The following is a 22,368-nucleotide window of genomic DNA, read 5'->3' on the forward strand; positions in this document are numbered from 1 at the left end:
CAATATGAATTCTCTGATGTTGAGTAAATGCTGACTGTTTTAAGAAAGCTTTCTTACATTCATTATTCTTTTTTTTTTAGGTTTTTTTTTTTTGCAAGGCAAACTGGGTTTAAGTGGCTTGCCCAAGGCCACACGGCTAGGTAATTATTAAGTGTCTGAGACCGGATTTGAACCCAAGTACTCCTGACTCCAGGGCCAGTGCTTTATCCACTGCGCCACCTAGCTGCCCCACATTCATAAATGACTTTTCACCAGCATAAATCCTCTGGTCTTCAGTAAGACAAGTAATCCAAGTTAAAAGCTTCCCCACATTCATTACAATGACAAGATTTCTCTCTGTGTGATTCTCTAGTGTTGAGTAAATATTTAACTATGACTGAAGGCTTTCCCACAATTGTTCTATTTGTATGACTTCTCTACAGTGTGAATTCTCTGATGTTGAATAAGGGAAGAAAGCTGATTAAATGCTTTCCCACATTCACTACAATGATAAGGTTTCTCTCCATTATGAATTCTCTGATGTTGAAGAAAGTGTAAATGATATGGGAAGGTTTTACCATATATATTACATTCAGTCTTTTTCTCAAGTATGAAATTTTTCATGTTTGGTGAGAGATAAGCTCCAAAAGAAGGTTTTCCCACATTCAATGCATTTATGTGGTTTCTCTCCCAAATGGACTTTCTGATGCTTGGTAGTATATACACTTTGACTGAAGACTCTATCACATGCATTACCCTTAAAGGACTTCTCTCCAGTATGATTCCTCTGATGTTGAATGAGGAATAAATTAAGACTTTCTCACATATGTTTCATTTATAGTCTCTCTGCAGTATGGATAATTTGATTTTGATTAAGGAGTTCTTAGGCCTTCCCACATTCAATGTATTTAAAGGGTTTCTTTCCAGTATGGATAATCTGATGTAGAGTGTGGAATGACCTCTGAATTAAGGTTTTCCCACTTTTATTAGACTTACAAATTTTCTTTCCATGTGGAAAGTTTCTGGCATTTATTTTGGTCTGATTCTTTTGGAGTTTTTCCCACTGATGTTAACTTTTATAGGTTCTCTTTCCTGTAGAAATCTTTTATTTTTGTTTTTGGTTTTGGTTTTTGTAAGGCAATGGGGTTAAGCAACTTACGCAAGGTCACACAGCTAGGCAATTATTAGATGTCTGAGGTCAAATTTGAACTCAGATCCTCTTGACTCCAGCACTGGCACTCTATCCACTGCACCATCTAGCTGCCCTTTCTGCTATAGAAATCTTGAATAGTTTTCAGGAATTGAGTTCAGAAAATTTCTCTCATATTCATTATGTTCATAGTCTCTCTCCCCATTGGATTATTTCTTAAGTGTAAATTTCTTTTTTTTTTAATAGTTTTTTTTTGCAAGGCAAATGGGGTTAAGTGGCTTGCCCAAGGCCACACAGATAGGTAATTATTAAGTGTCTGAGGCCGGATTTGAACTCAGGTACTCCTGACTCCAGGGCTGCTGCTCTATCCGCTGCGCCACCTAGCTGCCCCTTAAGGGTAAATTTCATTTACTTAAAATATCTCTCAGGGCAGCTAGGTGGTGCAGTAGATAGGGCACCAGCCCTGGAATCATGAGGACCTGAGTTCAAATGTGACCTCAGACACTTAATAATTACCTAGCTGTGTGGCCTTGGGCAAGCCACTTAACGCCATTACCTTGCCAAAAAAAGTTGAATAAAATATTTCTCCTATGAAAAATATTTCTCTTGAGTTTCTCTTGTGAAGTTTTCCTATTTGCTTGATAAACTATGCTTGACATCAAGTGGAATAATTCCTGTGAACTGTTCCCTTGTATTTGACAATTCTCATTCAGAAATAGAATCTTTGTTTATGTACTTAGTCTCCCATTCTCTTTGTACTTCTCTTTTTTCAATTCCTTGGAGATACAGGACTCCCCTTTTTCCTTCAACTGGAAAATCACCAGTTTGGAAAGTAGGATAACTATTGTAACAAAGATAGTGATAGAGTTTGAATTCAGGTCTTCCTAATTCCAAGGCCAGGACTCTTTCCAGTCTGCCTCTGAATAAGTGATGTGTGAATGTTCTGGGCTTAGGCCTGTTAAAATTAACATGACTGCTCTTCACTTGTTCTCTTGCCTTATTACATGGAGGACAGCAAGAACTTTGTGCACTTCTTGAAGGCAGATGACTGGGTCAGATATTTCAAAGTTGTTTTAAAGTCTATCATTTATGATTCTGAAAAAAAGAATGTGTCAGTGGGGCAGCTAGGTGGCACAGTGGTAGAGCACTGACCCTGGAGTCAGAAGTACCTGAGTTCAAATCCAGCCTCAGACACTTAATATTTACCTAGCTCTGTGACCTTAAGCAAGTCACTTAACCCCACTGCCTTGCCAAAAAAAACAAACAAGCAAAAATGAATTTGTTAGTGATTTTCTGGCATTATTCAAGAAAACAATTCCCCTGACCAGATAATTAAACAAAACTGACAATTCTGCTATTTTTAAGGCATTTTGTACCTTCTTTTCCATTTGGCCTATTCTGCTTTTCAAGTCATTCATCTCTTCATTGAATTTTGGTACCTCTTATACCGTCTGACCTATTCAGTATTTTAAGGTGTTACTTTCTTCAATAGTTTTTGTGTGCCTCCTTTGCCAAGCTGTGGGTTCTTTTTTCATGATTTTCTTACATTGTTCTCATTTTTTTATCATTTTTTTTCTTTTTCCTCTCTTATTTGGCTTTTAAAATTCTTTTTGAACTGTTCCATGGACTGAGGTCAATTCATATTTTTTTTTTAGGTTTTTTTGCAAGGCAAATGGGGTTAAGTGGCTTGCCCAAGGCCACACAGCTAGGTAATTATTAAGTGTCTGAGACTGGATTTGAACCCAGGTACTCGTGACTCCAAGGCCGGTGCTTTATCCACTATACCACCTAGCCGCCCCTAATTCATATTTCTTAATGAGACTTCAGATGTAGGAGTTTTGATTTTGTTGTCTTTTGAGTTTATGTTTTGATCTTCCCTGTCACCATAGTAGCTTTTTATAGTCTGGATCTTTTTCTGCTATGTGATCATTTTGCAGTCTATTTCTTTTTTTCTTGTTCCATGCATTTATTTTATATAGAAAGCTGCACCCATTGCATATCTTCATGTAATTAATATTATGAACATGGTAAATTATTTATGTTGATTCCTTACAAAATCATTGTCCATTCCTCAACAAAAAGGTACAACCCTATCTGAATGGGGTCTTGTAGAACTGAACAGGGAAGTGTTTCAAGTCTTCAACCATTAAAGTCTATTACTTCTAAGTTTGAACCTTTTAAAAAAACTATTATAATACCAGATGATACTGTGGCCCTAGAAACTTTTAAAAAATGGGAATTCATAACAGCAACTTGTTTGTAGGCAACAATAAAGATGCTTTAAATTATTTTAGTTTTTAATTAACAGACTATTGAGTTTCAAGGAATAATGTGGCTGAAGGTATACCAAACATGCTATGATTATTTAGGAGATGATAAGTAGTCTCCCCTTATAACAAATTATGTTTACCATGTAGTATTTCACAATTATTTTCTATATTTATTTGCATTTGACCAGTAAGACTTACTCTTCTGCTGCACTGATGGGAGAGAAAAAAAACTAAAGGAATATCTCTATGTACCATGTGATTAGCCAAAATCAAGAATAAAAGAGAGAATCTCTAATGTCAGTCTTTGGAGTCTAAGAACAGCAGATTGATTTGCTTTTTCTTTAAGTATTGGCCAGTATTCTAGGGAATAACTTCTTTTAAAAATTAGCACAAAATACAGGACTATATATAGCTGCTGATCTCAGCACGGATATTGTCCAAAGAAGAACCATTTAAACTTCATTTTTTAAAAAAATTAGCTCATCATGTGAGCTAGTTTCTATGATGTTATTTGTTTCAACTAATTTCAAAACTAAAAGATGCTCTGCTAATGTGATAATCCAGCTAAAATGGGACTTTGCTTCCCAGGTGGAAGGGACACTGTTCAGGTTTTTTGGTGCATCTATTTCTAGAGGTAACTCTGGGGACTTGTAAGTTTTCAGTTCTTCCAAGGTTGTGTGATCTAGGGAGAGGTGTGTTTACTACTCTTCTTTAACAGGCACTGGTCTGTGAGTGGCTGCAAGTACCCTTTCCACTCTGGAACTCTGTGTCCAGGGTCTCAGTTCCCTTAAGGCCACAAACTCTGATGCGCTAGTACTCCTCCTCACACTGGGACTGAGATCCAGGATTATGACCCTAGTCCAAATATAGGCAATGCTAATCTCCTTCTGACCCGTTGTCTGACCCCCTTACCATCTGTGAACTAAGATCTATAAACTAAAAAGGCTGCCACTGATTCAATCGCCCCTTCTCTTAAGGATACTTTCATTTTTGCCAAGAGGTGAAGAAGGAGGGTGGGTCTGGATGCCACCACTATCCTCTCCTCAGAGAGGGCTACTGGACAGAAAATATATCTGTCTATTCCCTTAAATATTGTTTATCTAGCAGATGGCTAGATTCCATCTAACTTTGGATTGCTTCATCATTTCTGGAGGGGAGGGGAGAAAACCCCCAGTTCTAAACCCAAGGCTTTCTGACCCCTTTCTCATCTAATACCAGCTCCACAATGAACACATAGAGAATAGCAAAGAAGTTCATTTGTCCAAATCGCAACAAAACAGAAATCAGAGAAGCCGCATATAGAACATAAACCAGACAATACCAAATTAAGGAGCTCTCCCAATGGGAGATAACCCAGCTCAACTAAGAGTGTCCTACAATTTACTCAAGGGGATACTCCCTACGGACACAAAGGAAATTGCTGGTTCCTTTCAGATCTTCCCAGGATCTTTTCCTTGAGCAATCTGAAGTAAGGTTGACCTCTTCCATATCTCTCCAAGAAGGAAGACAGGGGCAACTGAAAGATGAATGAATCTCCAAAGGAGGACTATCTGAAAACTGAAGTTCTCACCTCTCCCCAACTCTGTCACACCTATCATGAAGGATAGGGTCTTCAACTCCACCAATAAACAGAGTCCCATACCAATAGACTTTGGGCCAGGGATTCTATTTGCAGCACCCAAGATCTCTACACACTTAGATATCTTCTTTCTGAAACACTGACTGGACCCTCCAGAAAGGCCAGGATCCTCATTCCTATTTCTGTCGTTTGCTGAGGCTGGTCCCCTGACTGAGACAATCCTTCTTGATTTTCCCATTCAAATTCAATCTACCTTCCAGCATCCAATTCAAAGAAATCAATTCTGTGAAGGTTTGCCTGCTATTCAAGCCCATAACAACTCTCCCTTTACTAACTTTCAATTAATCTTTGAATCTGATCAGATGAATTCTCTCTCCTGTGTGTATCTTGTTTCCCTAATCAATTAATTTCAAATGTTTATTAATTATCTTCTATGGACCCAGCAAAAACAAAAGTCCTGGCCTTCAAGAAGCTTACATTCCAATAGAGGAAATAGCATATATTATTTAGTCTTTTAAAGTTTGTAAAGTATTTTATTCATTTTCTCATTTGATCTTCACAACAATACTGGAAGACAGATACTAGTAATATCTTATTTTTAAAGATATAAGAAAATTGAGACCCAGAAAAATTAAGTGACCTGCCCAATTTTATATAGCTAGTAAGTGTCTGAGGTCTGATTTGAACCCAGGTCTTCCGGACTGTGTCCAGCCTCACCCAATTGCCTCTAAGGCAATTTGTAGGGGAAATTTTTCTGAGTCTTGAAATATGCAAAGAAGAATAATAAATTTAGAAAGGTAGGAAGAAGTCAAATTGTGAAGAGACTTGACTCAAATAGAGAAATTTTCTGATTATAGAAATTCACTGGATTTGTTGGGTACAAAATGAGAGATTGACATAATAATGGCCATATGTTTTAAAAATTGGTGAGCTACTATGGGAAGGGGAGATTGGAAAGGAGAGATACTTGAAGAAAGAAGAACAATTAGGATGCCATTAAATTAACAGGTCATTCAAGAGGTGATGAGGGCCTGAACCAGTGATGAGCTAGACTTGATTTGAGAGAACTGATTGTTAAATTTTCAATAAGAACATTTATACCTTAGGAATCAGGAAATACCACAAATCAGGGCTTGATGTATTGCATTATCTAATTGCCTAGACTTAAGTGATAGAGAAAAGGTTAATAACACAGATTAAAGTTAAAAGTGTATCATATGCACATATTTTGGAGAATCAGTATTTACAGGTATACCATTGGCCTAAATTAGGTTGTGTGAGTAGAGAGAAGGAAATTAATGTGAGAAATATGGAAGTAAAAAAAGACTAAGCCTAAATTTGGCTTAGTAAGCGAGTTCAAGTTTTTTAAAAGGTACTTGTAAATCATAGAATCTAATTTAAAACTATCCATATAATTAAATATTAAAAACACACAAACTAATTTTTAGGGCATTATTTTCTTCAGTGAATTTTTCTTTTTTTCATTTGATTGATTCTGTTTTTTTATTATTTATTTTTCCAATTATATGTAGAGATAATTTTAAACATTCATTTTTATTAAGTTTTCAACCTCCCACCCTTCCCTCCCCCTACCCAAGGATAGCAAGTAATCTAATTTGGGTATACATGAACAATCATGTTACACATATTTCTATATAGAACACACTGAGAAAGAATAATCAGAAAAAAAAGGAAAAGTATGAAAAGGGAAGAGCAAAAAAAAAAGATAGTATGCTTTGATCTGCATTCAGATTCCATAGTTGTTTTGCTGGATGTGAACTACATAAATTCCTTTAATTTCTTTTTCTTTTCTTATTGCTAAAGTAGGAAATATTGAATAATAGTGGTGATAATGGCCATCCTTGTTTCACTCCTGATCTTATTGTGTATGATACTTGGTGGTGGTTTTAGATAAGTATTGCTTATAATTTTAAGGAAAAATCCATTTATTCCTATGTTTTCTAGTGTTTTTTTTTAGCAGAAATGAGTGCTGAATTTTGTTGAAAGTTTTTTTTTAGGTTTTTTTGGCAAGGCAAAAGGGGTTAAGTGGCTTGCCCAAGGCCACACAGCTAGGTAATTAGTAAATGTCTGAGACCAGTTTTGAACTCAGGTACTCCTTACTCCAGGGCCAGTGCTTTATCCACTGTGCCACCTAGCCGCTCCCTGTTGAAAGTTTTTTCAGCATCTATGAAGATAATCATATGATTTGTGATACTTTTGTTATTGATAATATTGATTGTCATTTATTTTGATAATTTTCCTAATATTTAACCAGCATTTCATTCCTGGTAAAATTTCCATGTGGTCATAGTTTATTAACCTAGTGATAATTTGCTATAATTTCATTGATAACATTTTATTTAAAATTTTTGCATTAATATTCATTAGGAAAATTGGTCTATAATTTTTTTGTCTGTTTTAGCTCTTCCTGGTTTAAGTATCAGCACCATATTTGTGCCATAAAAAAATTTGGTAGGACTCTACTTATTTTTCCAAATAATTTAAATAATATTGGATTTAATTGTTCTTTAAATATTTAGGAAAATTCACTTGTGAATTCACATGGCCCCTGAGATTTTTTTTAAGGAGTTCAACAATAGTTTACTTAATTTCTGTATCAGAAATGGAATTTTCAAGTTTTTTTATTTCCTCATGCTAATCTGAGCAATGTTTTTTTTTGTTTGTTTTTTTAGGTTTTTTTGCAAGGCAAATGGGGTTAAGTGGCTTGCCCAAGGCCACACAGCTAGGTAATTATTAAGTGTCTGAGGTCAGATTTGAACCCAGGTACTCCTGACTCCAAGGCCAGTTCTCTATCTACTAAGCCACCTAGCTGCTCCTGGGCAATGTGTTTTTGTAAATATTCATGCATTAATCTTAGATTATCAAATTTATTGACATATAATTAGGCAAAATTGTTTTCAATTATTGCTTTAATCTCTTCTTCATTGGTAATAAGTTCAACCATTTCATTTTTGATACTGTTAATTTGGTTTTCTTCTTTTTTAATGAGATTAACCAACAGTTTATCTATTTTGTTGGTTTCATAAAGTCAATTAGTTTTATTTATTAGTTCAATAGTGGTCTTTCAATTTTGTAAATCTCTCATATAATTCTCAGGACTTCCAATTTTGTCTTTAATTAGGAGTTTTCAATTTGTTCTTTTTCTAGCTTTTTTAGTTGTATGGCCAATTCATTGATCTTCTCTCTCTTTAATTTATGCATGTATGCATTTAGAGATATAAAATTTCCCTAAAAATAGCTTTAGCTGTATCTTAGGGTGGCTAGGTGGCACACTGGATAGAGCAATGGCCCTGGAGTCAGGAGTACCTGAGGTCAAATCCGGTCTCAGACACTTAATAATTACCTAGCGGTGTGGCCTTGGGCAAGCCACTTAGCCCCATTGCCTAGCAAACCTAAAAAAAAATTTTTTTAGCTGTATCTTGGTTTGTTGTGTCATTATTATCATTCTCCTGGATGAAATGATTATTTCTATGATTTGTTGTTTGACCCACTCATTCTTTAGGATTAGATTATTTTTTTTCCCTTTTTGGTTTTTTTGTAAGACAATGGGGGTGGGTGACTTGCCCAACATCACACAGCTAGTAGGTATCAAGTTTCTGAGGCTGAATTTGAATTCAGGTCTTTCTGACTCCAGAGCCGGTGCTCTGTCCATTGCACTAAATAACTTGTCCTCAGTCATTTAGTGTCCAATTAATTCTTATTCTATCTTTCTATGACCTTTGTTATATGTAATTTTTATTGCTTGGTAGTCTGAGAAAGATGCATTTAATATTTTTGCTTTTCTGAATTTGATTATAAAGTTTTTATGCCCTTTTGCATGATCAATTTGTGCATGTCATGTACTTCTGAGAAAAAAGTATATTCCCTTCTATCTCTATTCCTACCTAACTTTTCTAAGATTCTGTTTACCTCCTTAAACTTCTGTCTTGTTTATTGTGTAGTTAGTTATCTAATTCTGAGAGAGGGAGCTTGAGGTCCCTACTACTATGGTTTTACTATCTATTTCTATAACTCTTGTAACTTCCAAGTATTTGGATACTATACTACTTGGTGCAAATATATTTAATATTGATATTATTTCATTATCTATGGTGCATTTTAGCAAGATGCAGTTTTCTTCCTTTTCTCTTCTAATTAGGTCTATTTTTGTTTTTTGTTAAACCAACTTTTTTTTTACTTTGGCTGAAGCATAACATATTCTGTTCCAGTCTTACTTTTAGCTCTCTGTGTATCTCTCTGCTTCAAGTGTAAGATTCTGATTTTAATTCACACTACCTGCTTTCCTTTTATGGGAGAGTTCATCCAATTCACATTTATCATTATGATTACTAATTCTGTATAATTCTGTATTTCCCTTATTTTCCCCACTTATAGTTTTTTCTCTTCTTTTAAGCTGTCCCTCCTCATCAGTATTTTTTACTGCCTCCTCCTCAATCCACCCTCCCTTTTAACATTTTCCCCTTATTACTTCCCCCTTTTCCCTTCTATATCTGCTCTCCCTTTCATCAGTACCTCCTTCCCATTTCTTCTCCCCTCCTTTTTTCCTGTAAGATAAGATAAATTTCTAAATGCATTTGGGAGTGGATGTTATTCCCTCTTTGAGCTCAATCAATTGAGAGCAAAATTCAATCAATGCTCATATCCTCCCTTGAAATAAAACGGGGCACCAACCTTGAGTACTTTGACCAGCAAAGAACTTGTTCTCTGCTACAGTGAAAGGACAAAAGACAGGAGACTCTTTTCCTAGGAACAAAAGACCAAAAGACCACTTTATTGAGTATCCTTAACCTCTATATATCTTCCCAATGCCCTTGGACAGCACAAACATATCTCATGAGATAATCAATGGGAGTCAACCATACAAAAAGATCATAAAGTTGCTTGCCCAAATTCTTGTCATACTTCCTTATCTTTACAGTTTTGGTATAATCCTGTTACCTCAGGATGAGCCACTTCCTGGGCAAACACAAAAGTAGGAGAATGAAGATGTTGTGAAACGACAGAGGGGCAAGAGGGTCTTGGAGACCTTTGTCCTTGTTATCTCACAGCTGTAGTCCTCAAGGATCTCAAACACTCCCTTCTTTCCCTGTACTATAAAATGTCCTTTTTGCTTCCTCATGTGATGTGATTTACTCACTTTTGTCTCCACTTCTCCCTTTACAATTGTGTTTTATGTCTTTTTTAAATGTTATCACATCATAAATCAGCTTATGCCAACACTCTAAATATTCTCCCTTCAACTGTCTTCATAAATATACAGTTCTCAAGAGTTACTAGTACCATTGCACCATAATCAATTAATACTCATTCTTTGTCTAAGTATACTCCTTTCTACTGTCCTAGTAGAAATACAATTCTCAAGAGTTACTAGTATTATCTTCCTGTGTAGGGAAATAAACAATTTAGTCTTATTGACTAACAGTTTTTTTCTAATTCCATTTACTTTTTTACCTATCTCTTGAGCTTTGTATGTAAAGATCAGATTTAATGTTGAAGCTGTTAAGTCCGACATAATCATGACTGTGACTCCTTGGTATTTGTTTTTTGTTTGTTTGCTTGTTTTTTTTAATATTCACAAATGTTTAATTGCTGAATCAAGTTTTGGGGGTGACCATGGATGCACTAATGGCACATCTCCACACAGCTGAATACTTCAAGTGCATTAAGTTTTAAATATGTCTACAGATATAGTACTAATGGTACATCTCCAGAACTGAACTCTCCAAGTGAATATACCACTGCTATTCACATACTAAGAACATGTCTGTAATCTTTCAATTCAACAGGTCTTCAAAAGAGGTACTTAGCAAGTCAGGAGATCCTATCTCCCAGTGATGGGATGATCTTTACTCAGTCCTTAGACAATATACTGAAATGCCTTTCAACAAGTTAAAGGCAGTATTTAATTAAATCATTGTAATTAAGTTATTTATGCACAAAGTTAGGGAACTTAAGATGGATTCAATAGGACTGGCCTTTGGACAGGTTGGGGCATAACTTCCCCCCCAGAACAATTCCCCCACTCCAAAAACCCATAATAGGTAAAAGTCATATGAAATTATTAAGTAGGCTTTCCCCATAGTTTAGTGAAAGAAGCCAGATTTAATTAAAACTTTTTCTAAGACAGGGGCACATAACCCTTGGTTTAAAAAAAAAAAGTTGCCTAAATCTTTTAAAATAAACATTCAAGTGTGACAGCTTGGTTGTGACTGGACTTATGACCAAAACAGAGGGAAGGGATCATTTCTTATCTAAACCCCAAGCCTACCTAATCTACACGCATTTCTCTATTAGAACAGCCATTCGTGATCAAAATGCTCAGGTCATGAAACCAATTTAAATAGGGTCATTATGGTACATGTAAAAAAAGGAAAAGAAGTCTCATTGCCTCCTTTTTAAAATAAATAAGAGGGTGGGCAAGCATTACTCTTCTTCAGGTAGGCCATCAAGTCAGCCCTCTCCTCCTTCTTCTTGATGCCCGAGAAGATCATCTTCGTCCCCAGGGATGTACTTCTTGGGGTTCTCCAGGTACTCCATCAAGGTGTCCTCTCCCAGGTGATCCCTTTGTTCTTGTTGGCATCAGTGTAGGGCAGCCTGGCTGGTCTTGGGGCTGAAGAGCCTGTGCATGTTGGGGCCGGTCTTGTGCTTGCCACCTTTCTCCACCATGTAGCACTGGGCACACTTCTGCACGAATATATTCTTGCCCTTCTCCACGTCTCCCATGGTGGACCACTCCCCAGCTTGGCCCACTGCACCCAGGGCTGCCTCTCAACTCCTTGGTATTTGAATTGTTTTTTTTTTGACTGCTTGCAGTATTTTCTAATTTAGCTGATAATTCTGAAATTTGGCTATAATATTCCTTGAACTTTTTATTTTGGAATCTCAGGAAGTGACTGGTGGATTTTTTCAAGGATTATTTTACCTTCTTGTTCTAGGACACCAGGGCAGTTTTCCTTGATAATCTCCTGAAAGAAATTGTCTAGCCTTTTTTTTTTTTTATCATTGCTTTCAAGTTAGTCCAATTATTCTTAAATTATCTCCCCTGGATCTATTTTCCAGGTTGGTTGTTTTCCCAATGAGATGCTATATATTTTCTTAAAAGTCCTGCTTTTGGTTTTGTTTGATGGATTTTTGATGTTTTATAGAGTCCTCAGTTTTCACTTGCCCAATTGCAGTTTTTGAGGATTAATTTTCTTCAGTTAGTTTTTGTGTTTCCTTTTCCATTTGACCATCACATAGGGGCGGCTAGGTGGCTTAGTGGATAAAGCACCAGCCTTGGAGTCAGGAGTACCTGGGTTCAAATCTGGTCTCAGACACTTAATAATCACCTAGCTGTGTGGCCTTGGGCAAGCCACTTAACCCCATTCGCCTTGCAAAAACCTAAAAAAACAACAACAAACAAACAAACAAAAAACCATTTGACCATCACATATAGGCATCTTATCACAGCCTTCTTCTTCTGATATGGCATTTTGATCTTTCCTATCACCATAGTAATTTTCAATGGTTAGGACTCTTTTTGGTTTTTTGTTCATTTTGAAAGTTGAGCTCTGAAGGATAGGGATCACAGTTTCAAGCTTCTTTTGTGCTGGGGTCAGGAGTTTGGACACTGGTTTTCTATACTGGGATCTCAGGTTCTAGACTTCTTCTCTATATTAATATAACCTCACCCTGTTGTATCAGCATTTCATTGATCACAGTATGCCCTCTGGCTCTGGGATCTTCACTGCTGGTTTACTGTACTACCACTGCTGAGCAATGATCTGTGTTATAGCTATGAGTCTCCCACTGGATTCCCTGTTTGCTTTTGCCCAATTGAGACAGACTTTTCCTAAAGTTTCTTCAAGATATTTTTAGTTGAAGAGTTGTTTCACTCTGTCTTTTTATGGGTTCTGTTGCTTTAGAATCTGTCTAGAGGCTTCATTTAAAATTGTTTCAGTGGGATTCTGGGAAAAGCTTCAAGAGCTTCCTAATTTCTCTCCACCATCTTGACTCTACCCAGGAAGTCTCTCAATTCTGAATTTTTAAGTTTTCTCTTACTGAAGCTGAGATGAGCAGAATCAGGAAAAACATTGTACACCCTAACAGCAACATGGGGGGCGGGGTGACGATCAACCTTGATGGACTCACTCATTCATTCCATCCATGTAAGAATCAGGGACAATTTGGGGCTGTCTGCAATGGAGAATACCATCTGTATCCAAAGAAAGAATTGTGGAGTTTGAACAAAGACCAAGGACTATTACCTTTAACTTAGAAAAAAAATCTGATATTTTATTGTATGATCTTGCTATCTTTTATACTTTATGTTTCTTCCTTAAGGATATGATTTCTCTCTCATCACATTCAATTTGGATCAATGTATACCATGGAAACAATATAAAGACTGGCAAATTGCCTTCTGTGGGGGGTAGGGGAAGGAAGTAAGGTTAGGGGGAAATTGTAAAATTCAAAATAAATAAAATCTTTTTAAAAAGTTTTCTCTTCAGTGGATTTTTGTGCCTCTTTTAGCATTTAGTCTATTCTGGCTTTTTTTAAGATGTTATTTTTCATTGTTTTATATATATATACATATATATCCTTTATGAAGTTATTAACTCTTTCTTGCATCATGTTCATTTCCTTTCCCCATTTTTCTGTCTGCATCACTGCTCTCTCTCTCTCTCTCTCTCTCTCTCTCTCTCTCTCTCTCTGTTTGTCTCTGTCTCTCTCTTCTTTTCCTTTTAACTTTATGTTAAAGTTGTACTCTGTTCCTGGGGTGGAGGGAGCACTGTCAAGTTTTGTGCACTGTTAAGTTCAAAGCTGGTTCTGGAGGTCTATAAGTTTCAGTTCTTCCAAAATGGTATGATCTAAGGAGAGCTGTGGTCAGTACTTTCCTGGCCTGTGCTCTGGTCTGCGAGTGACCACAAGAATTCTTTTCCACCCTGGAACTGTTACCAAGGTCACTGTTTCTGTTTAGCCCTCCTCCTTACTCTGGGGCTGTGACACAGAACCACTTATGGGCAATACATCTGCATCTAAGGCCAGCAAAGGATCACCAAAATCTCTTTCTGGCCAGTTGTTTGACCCCTTACCATCTGTAGGATGAGATTTCTAAAAGGTCACAGATTCAGTTGCCCCTGAGGCCTGCTGCTAGAATAATGGATTTTGACCATTAGGTTTTATTGATCTAAGTTGTCTTGGGCTGGAAAATTGTTTCACCCAATTCTTCTGAAGGTTCTACTGCTCCAGAATTCATATTGAGATATTATTTTATAATTGTTTGGAAGTAAATTTGGGAGAGTTCAGCCAAGTTCCCACCATCTTGGTTCTGCTCCCCCAACACAAACTCAAAGTATGTAAAAGAATATTCCAATATAACACTCTTTCATCAGGCACCAAATAAAGAATTCAAGGAAGTGGTCCTCTGGTTGGAGGAACTGAGGGAAAATTTCTGATTATATACCTCTCACAATGCTTCCCCTACCCAGGCCAAAACTTTTACAGTTTAAGCTATCAGGTGATGTAACTCACCATTAAGGACTAAATGGGTAGAGAACCAGATCAACTGCAACAGAACTAGGAGTCACTCAAGATCCTACCTTAGTCATTTATTGACGATGTGGACTAAGTGAAAATGAGGAGTCAAGCGTGACTAAAATGAGTTGCCCTTGACAGAAATGGTGAAGTTCAGAAGACAGGTAGGTTTGGGGAGGATAATGGATTCTGTTTTAGGCATGTTGATTTTGAGATGTGCAAGGGTTCAGAAGAGAGATAAGTTTGGGGAGGATAATGAATTCTGTTTTAAACGTTTTGAGTTTGAGATGTCCAAGGGCTACTGGTGATTCAGGACCAGAGTCCAGTAACCATTGATGCTATGGTTGCTGATGATGTCATCAAGTAAGGGACCCAAGAGATGGGACCCAGTGGAAGGTACCTTCAGTTAGAAGAAGTGATAAAGGAGCTCCATAAGGGCAAGGTCCATGTCTTCTCCTCTTCTCTTCCTCACAGTGTAGTCTTACACAGAGCTGAGCCCATAAGGAGTTTTATTAAAATTATATTGAACAGATAAATGCTAGCACTGGGCCTTGAATCAAGAAATTTGTTATTGAGTTGTTTTTCAGGAATATCATACTCTTCATGACCCCTCCTAGGATGAGGTTGGTGTTTGTTTTTGTTTTTGTTTTTTGGCAAAGGTACTGGAGTGGTTTTTCCATTTCTTCTCCAGCTCATTTTATAGATGGGTAACTGAACAAATGGGGCTAAGTGACTTGCTGGGGATCACATAGAAAGTGTCTAAAGTCATATTCATTCTCAGAAAGGGGAGTTTTCCTGACTGTAGGTCCAGGGTCATATCTATTGTACCACCTAAATGCCTGAATTCAAATATGATTTCCAATTCTTATTAGCTATGTGATCCTGAGCAAATCATTTAACCTCTGTTCGTCTCAATTTCCTAAACTGTAAAATGGGGTTAAGAATAATACTTAATTCCCAGGATACTATCCCAGGTAGATAATATTTATAAAGCCCTTAGCACAATATCTTGTACATGGTGATGATGATGATGTTTTTTCTTCATTCTTGAAAACCATGACATCAGGGAGGTGATGCCATCACAAGCACATAAATTGATTTGATGCTCTAAATCATTAATTATTAGAGAAATGCAAATTAAAGCTTCTCTGAGGTACCACCTCACACCTCTCAGATTGGCCAGTATGACCAGGAAGGATAATGATCATTGTTGGAAGGGATGTGTCCTGGGACACTATTACACTGTTGGTGAAGCTGTGAACTCATCCAACCCTTCTGGAGAGCTATTTGGAACTATGCCCAAAGGGCAACAAAAATGTGCATACCCTTTGACCCAGCAATACCACTACTGGGTCTATACCCTGAAGAGATGAGGAAAAAGGGTAAAAACATGTACAAAAATATTTATAGCAGCCCTGTTTGTGGTGGCAAAGAATTGGAAATCCAGTAAATGTCCTTCAATTGGGGAATGGCTTAGCAAACTGTGGTATATGTATGTCATGGAACACTATTGTTCTATTAGAAACCAGGAGGGACGGGATTTCAGGGAAACCTGGAGGGATTTGCATGAACTGATGCTGAGTGAGATAAGCAGAACCAGAAAAACACTGTACACCCTAACAGCAACATGGGAGTGATGTTCAACCTTGATGGAGTTGCTCATTCCATCAGTGCAACAATCAGGAACAATTTTGGGCTGTCTGCCAAGGAGAGTACCATCTGTATCCAGATAAGGAGCTGTGGAGTTTGAACAAAGTTCAAGGACTATTCCCTTTAATTTGGAAAAAAAAAACAGATATCTTATTGTCTGATCTGGTTACCTCTTAGACTTCTCTTTAAGGATATGATTTCTCTCTCATCACACCCAATTTGGATCAAGGTACAACATGGAAACAAAGTAAAGACTGACAGAGTGCTTTCTGTGGGGGGGGGGCAAGATTGGGGGAAAAATATAAAACTCAAATAATATCTTTAATATAAATAAATTTAAAAAAATAAATAAACAAATAAATAAATTGATTTGAGTGAGGGGGCTGCTCTGCTAAGCCACCAGTCTCACTTTCTTCTCCAGAGTCATCTGGGTTCAGAGACCAGATATAGATCAGGATGACTGGAGATGACCTTGGAGGGGAGGCAATGAGGGTTAAGTGACTTGTTCAAGGTCACACAGCTAGGAAATATCAAGTGTCTGAGAATGGTTTTGAACTCAGGTCCTCCTGACTCTATGGTCAGTACCATACCTAGCTGCCTTTACACATAGTAAGCATTATATAAACAGTAGCTAACATTATTACCACTATTATAGCTGTGATATTGATAGCTCACCCATCTTCTGGTTAAGATGTCCAGTTTCCTCCTGGAGGGATTTGCATGAACTGAGATGAGCAGAATTAGAAAAACATTGTACACCCTAACAACAACATGGGGGTGATGATCAACCTTGATGGACTTGCTCATTCCATCAGTACAACAACCAGAGATAATTTGGGGCTATCTGTGATGGAGAATACCATCTGTATCCAGAGAAAGAATTGTGGAGTTTGAACAAAGACCAAGGACTATTACCTTTAATTTAGAAAAAAAAAACCTGGTATCTTATGTAATCTTGCTATCCTTATACTTTATTTTTCTTCCTTAAGGATGTGATTTCTTTCTCATCACATTCAGTTTGGATCAATGTATACCATGGGAAACAATGTAAAGACTGGCAAATTGCCTTCTGTGGGGGTGGGGGAGGGAAGTAAGATTAGGGGAAAAATTGTAAAACTCAAAATAAATAAAATCTTTAAAAGGGGGGGGGGAGATGTCCAGCTTCCTGCCTTTGCAAGGAACCATCTTTCATATTTCTATCCTTTAGGGGAAAAAAAATCCAAAAACAGAATAGAAAAGTTAGGAATCATTCACCATGTGATTCGAGTCAAGGAAAAGACCTGGGGATCTCAATAGAGTACAAAACCCCAAAGGAATACAAGCAACATCAGATTTTTTTTTAATTAAAAAGTGAATAGTAAACCAAGTTCCATTTTCCCCAGAGTCCAACATTTCAGTCATCTATTTACACTTCAAGTTCAGTGTTTGGGGGGCAGCTTCATGGTGCAGTGAATAAGCACACTGATGCTGGAGTCAGGAGGTCCTGAGTTCAAATTCAGCCTCAGACACTTAATGATTGCCTGACGGTGTGACCTTAGGTAAGTCACTTAACCCCATTGCCTTACTTAAAAAAATAAAGATAGTTTTCTAGTTCAGTGTTTGGAGGGTGATCATGATTAGGCAAATACAGCTGAAGGCCTCATTCCAGAACATGATTACTCACAAACCAGGTCTCTCTCTTAAACCAAGTAGCAAAGTATTGAATTGGTACAGAATTGCAAATAAGATAGCCCCTCCCCATAGACAATGAGACTGACCTTTTACAGACTCCTAAAGAATTAGAATTCAGTTAACAGAACATATGGGTTTCAGAGAAATAGAGAAGATGATTTTGCCCTCTACAGAAAAGAGGACAGCTTGAAAGAGAGGCAGAAAAATGAAAACATCACATAGAGGAAAGAACAATGGATTGGGATTTGGAGAATCTAGATTGGAATCCGTGCTTTCTCATTTAGTAGCTGTTGTCCACAAGTCTCTTTGCTTTTCTCAACTTTGATTTACTTATCTTTAAAAAGATACTCATCTTATACTACCTGACCCCCAGGGTTGTTCTGAAGAAAAGGTTTACAACTGAAAGTACTAATAATAACTCAGACTAATCTGGGCCTTTCAGATGTACAGGGCACTTTTCTCAGGTCATGAGCTGAAAATAATAGAACAAGTAAATGAAGTCAGTTCAACAGACCCAGGGAGGTGATTTCCAAAATTGGCACTGATGCATTCTGGGAGAGAAGACAACCATCATCTGGAGCCCATAAGAGTTCAGTCACTCTAGGATGGAAAAGATAAGAATGATCCAGACTAGGCTTTGAGAACTATGACCATAGTTAGGGTTGCCTAGTCTGAGGCAGGGCAGATTCCTTTTATATGTACCTCTAATTTCCTATCTCAGGAATGTTGTTTCTCAATTTGTACATTCTCTTTTTCCTTGTAAATAAGGCATTTCTATGATGTGGAGGTTGGGTGCAGGCGGGGGTGGGGGGGGAGGTAGCAGAGGCAGAAGATACAAATTCTCAACCAGGATAGCCTTGAAGAAAGAAGACAGAAGATAAATGGCAGCTGAATCTCTTAGATCTCTGAATTCAAGAGGCCAGAAGGTCCAGGACACTTAGTGCCTTTAGGGAGGGCAGGTTCAACCATCAGGAAGGTTGAGATAGTAGTGAAAGATGGTAGTGCACTGTTAGAGTGCAAACATTTCCTGGATTGACTTCAAGCAAAATAAATAAATTAATAAATAAATAAAGCCCATGGTCTGGCAAGCAGATGGTTTCCCTTTATTTCTCTAAGTCTGAGCTGATCCCCTTCATCTAATCTGGCTTCCTGGCAGACCCAGGACCAGTGTTTGTTCTTCAGAAGAAGGCTGGGGTCTGGAATGTGAGCTGAGATGATATGGGTTCAGCCAGAAGTCCATCTCCAAGCTACTGTTTCCAGGTAGCATGGTAGAGTAGGTGAGACCCTCAGTTGGGGTAGGAGACTGAGGTCTTGGAGGGCAATAGGTGTACCTGTGGGGCAAAACAGCTGGCAATCAAGGGATTCCAATGAGAAACTGAGGGGATCTTAGAGATGAGGAAAGAGGATATAGAGCAGGAGAAGATAAAGGCATGGAATTCAGATTCATAGGATTTGAGTTCAAATCCTATATCGGCCACTTTCTGCCCATGTGACTTTAAGCATTGCTTGAGCTTCAGTATCTCCATCTGTAAAATGGGAGTGTTGGAATCGATAAGTTCTAAATCTATGAACATATAAGGTCCAAGATAGAGGAGCCAAGTCTCCAAGGGAGAGTAGACAGAAATGTGTTCAGAACCTCTATGGAGATGGATCAAGAGAGGGGCAGGGTGGTCCAGTGGTTATCCCACCTTCTAAAAAGTTTCAGTTTCAACTTTTATCAATGCCTCCTGGATGTGAAGAAAAGGGTTTCTCTTTGGCAAATGGAGGGTTTTCCAGACTCCCAAATATGTAAGAGCTTTCAAGGGATAAAGGCACCATGGTTCTAATATCTGGGAGGAAGATCAGAAGACTCTCTTTCTCTGGCCCTTTTTTGCTTTCCCTAGTATGAAGGGATCAACTCTCACCTCCTCATTCCTGGTAGCAATCCCTCTCTTCACCTAGCATGAGGCAGAAGGAGCATTTGGGGCTGCCATATAGCAGTATTGCTAATATTAAGCTTGAGTTCCACTAAACATCCAGATAGTTTTTCAGGAAAGAAAAACCTTGTTATCTTAGCACCCCTCCCTCATCCTGTATTTGTGACATTGATTATTTCAATCTGGGTGATATACTTCATGTTTATCTCTGTCAAATTTGAGCTTGCCTTCCAGGCCCAAATGGATTGCCAGCTGCTCTATGAAGCCCACCCTGATCTCTACAGATTTTAGGGATCTCTCCCTTCTCAAAATTTCTCACTTTTATTTATTTGGCTAGCTACACCCTTCACCCTTTCTCCATCTTATCTGAGAGTAGTCCATATATTTATTTTATCTCTTTGTTAATTTTTTAAAGGGGCAACTTTTTTTAGGTATGTTTTTTTTTGCAAGGCAGTAGTGTTAAGTGGCTTGCCCAAGGCCACACAGCTAGGTCATTATTAAGTGTCTGAGGCTGGATTTGAACTCAGGTACTCCTGACTCCAGGGCCCGGTGCTCTATCCACTACTCAGCCTCCCCTAAAGGAGCAACTTTTATTAGAGTGCCAGACTTGAAGTCAAGAAGACCTGAATTCAAATGTGGTCTCAGACACTAGCTGTGTGATCTCAGATAAGTCACCTAACCCTATTTACCTCGGTTTCCTCATCTGCAGAATGAACTGGAAAAGGAAATGGCAAACCACCTAGTATCTTTGCCAAGAAAACCTCAAATGAAATCACAGAAAGTCGGACACAAGACAACTTTTCCAAATCCTTGAAACCAGAGATTACAGGCTGCATAGTGTTGGGGGGGGGGGCATTGACTTCAGAGTGAAAGGGGCTGAGTTGACATTGGCCACCTGTGGCTAGCTCCTCCACATGCCACCTGGGTGGTCTAGAGCAATCCCCAGTTCCTACTCTAAGTTCACTTCCTTCCTTTTATAATTTCAAACTTTTTGTTAACCAATTCATCTCTGCACTGTCTGCTCCTCTGAGATCCCTCTTCCCCTTGAATGCGGCTGCTTGGGCCTTGCCTAGTCCCACTTCTGTTTTTCCCAACCATCAAGTCATTTGGAAGAAGTCACAGAATTGTGCTGCCTGTGTACCATTCAAATGCATGGTCTGTTCCCTGTGACAGGCCAATCCTTTAAATCATTTCCCATAAATCCTCTGCGTTTTTAGCCCTTCCCCCTTCCTCTTAGCAAAGAACTTCACCCCTCCCCCCTCTTTTTAAAATCAAGAATAGAGGAAAAAATAGAAGCCATCATCCATGGTGAGTTCCCTCTTATCCTTATTTCAATACCTCAAAACCCCTCTCTCCATCATTCCCCATTCTTTTATTTTTTGCTCTTATCTTTGACAAAGAGGCAGACTTTCTCCTCTCTGAGGCCTGCCCCTTTCCTCCTGTCCTTGATCTTATCCCCTTTGGCCTCCTCCCAGAGCTTACCTCATTTCTCTCTTTTTAATCTTCTATCTCTCTCTATCTACTGGCTCCTTCTCTGCTGCCTACAAATGTATCCACATCTCCTCCATCCTTAAAAAAAAAAAAAAGAAAACGTTCACTTGACCTTACCTCCCTTCAAGCTATCATTCTCTATCTCTGCTCCCTTTCACAGGGGAAGTCCTAGAAAAATCTATCTACATTCCTTGCCCCTACTTTCTCTCCTCCCACTCACTTCTCATTCCTTGCTATCTGGTTTCTGAGCTCAGGATTCAATTGGAACCGCTTGGTCTTCAAGGTTGTCAACAATCTCTTAATTTATTTTTTCAAAGGTCTTAAAACCTTTTCTCTGACCTGTCCTCCCGAATGTTCTCTCCTCTCTTGGTTCCATTGCCAACTCTCTGATTATTTTTTAATCCTCTTTTCTACATCCTTGTATTGGCTTTATAGTGGAACAATAGGTAGATTGTTGAACTTGAGGTAAGGAGAACCTGAGTTCAAATCCTTCTTCAGACATTTGTGTGACCTCTGGAAAATCAATTAACCCTTCTCAGTTTCAGCCTATTTATAAAATATTCATAATAAGAATAATACCCTCTTCACAAGGTTGTTGTAAACATTAAATGAGATAATATATTTAGTGTTCTGTACACTTGAAGCAGCTAGATGACTCAGTGGATAGAGTACCGGGCCTGGAATCAGATAAACTCTTCCTGAGTTCCAATCTGACCTCAGATACTTACTACCTGCAGGAACCTGAACAAGTGACTTAACCCTCTTTGCCTCAGTTTTCTCCTCCGTAAAATGAGCTAGAGAAGAAAATGACCATCCATTTCAGTATCTCTGATGAGATAAATAAACAGTCTGAGAGACAGTTTCTTGGTAATTAACGATCAATTTATTAACTAGACTAATAAATCACCAATAAATTGATAATCAATCAATGGTTTCTCTTGGTAAATCCCTGAATACTTACTTGAATACTTTTGGAAAAGGACCTGCCCTTGACAGGTGAAAATCAACCCTAATTGATTAACTATTAATGAGTAGGTAGATTTTCTAATGAGGAGATGAACCAAATCTTCAGTTCCTCCTGCTGATAATGATTTGACTCAGCTTCCTCTAGCTATCTGGACACAG

The sequence above is a fragment of the Macrotis lagotis genome, chromosome 4 (genome assembly GCF_037893015.1).
Source record: "Macrotis lagotis isolate mMagLag1 chromosome 4, bilby.v1.9.chrom.fasta, whole genome shotgun sequence".
Lineage (NCBI taxonomy): Eukaryota > Metazoa > Chordata > Mammalia > Peramelemorphia > Peramelidae > Macrotis > Macrotis lagotis.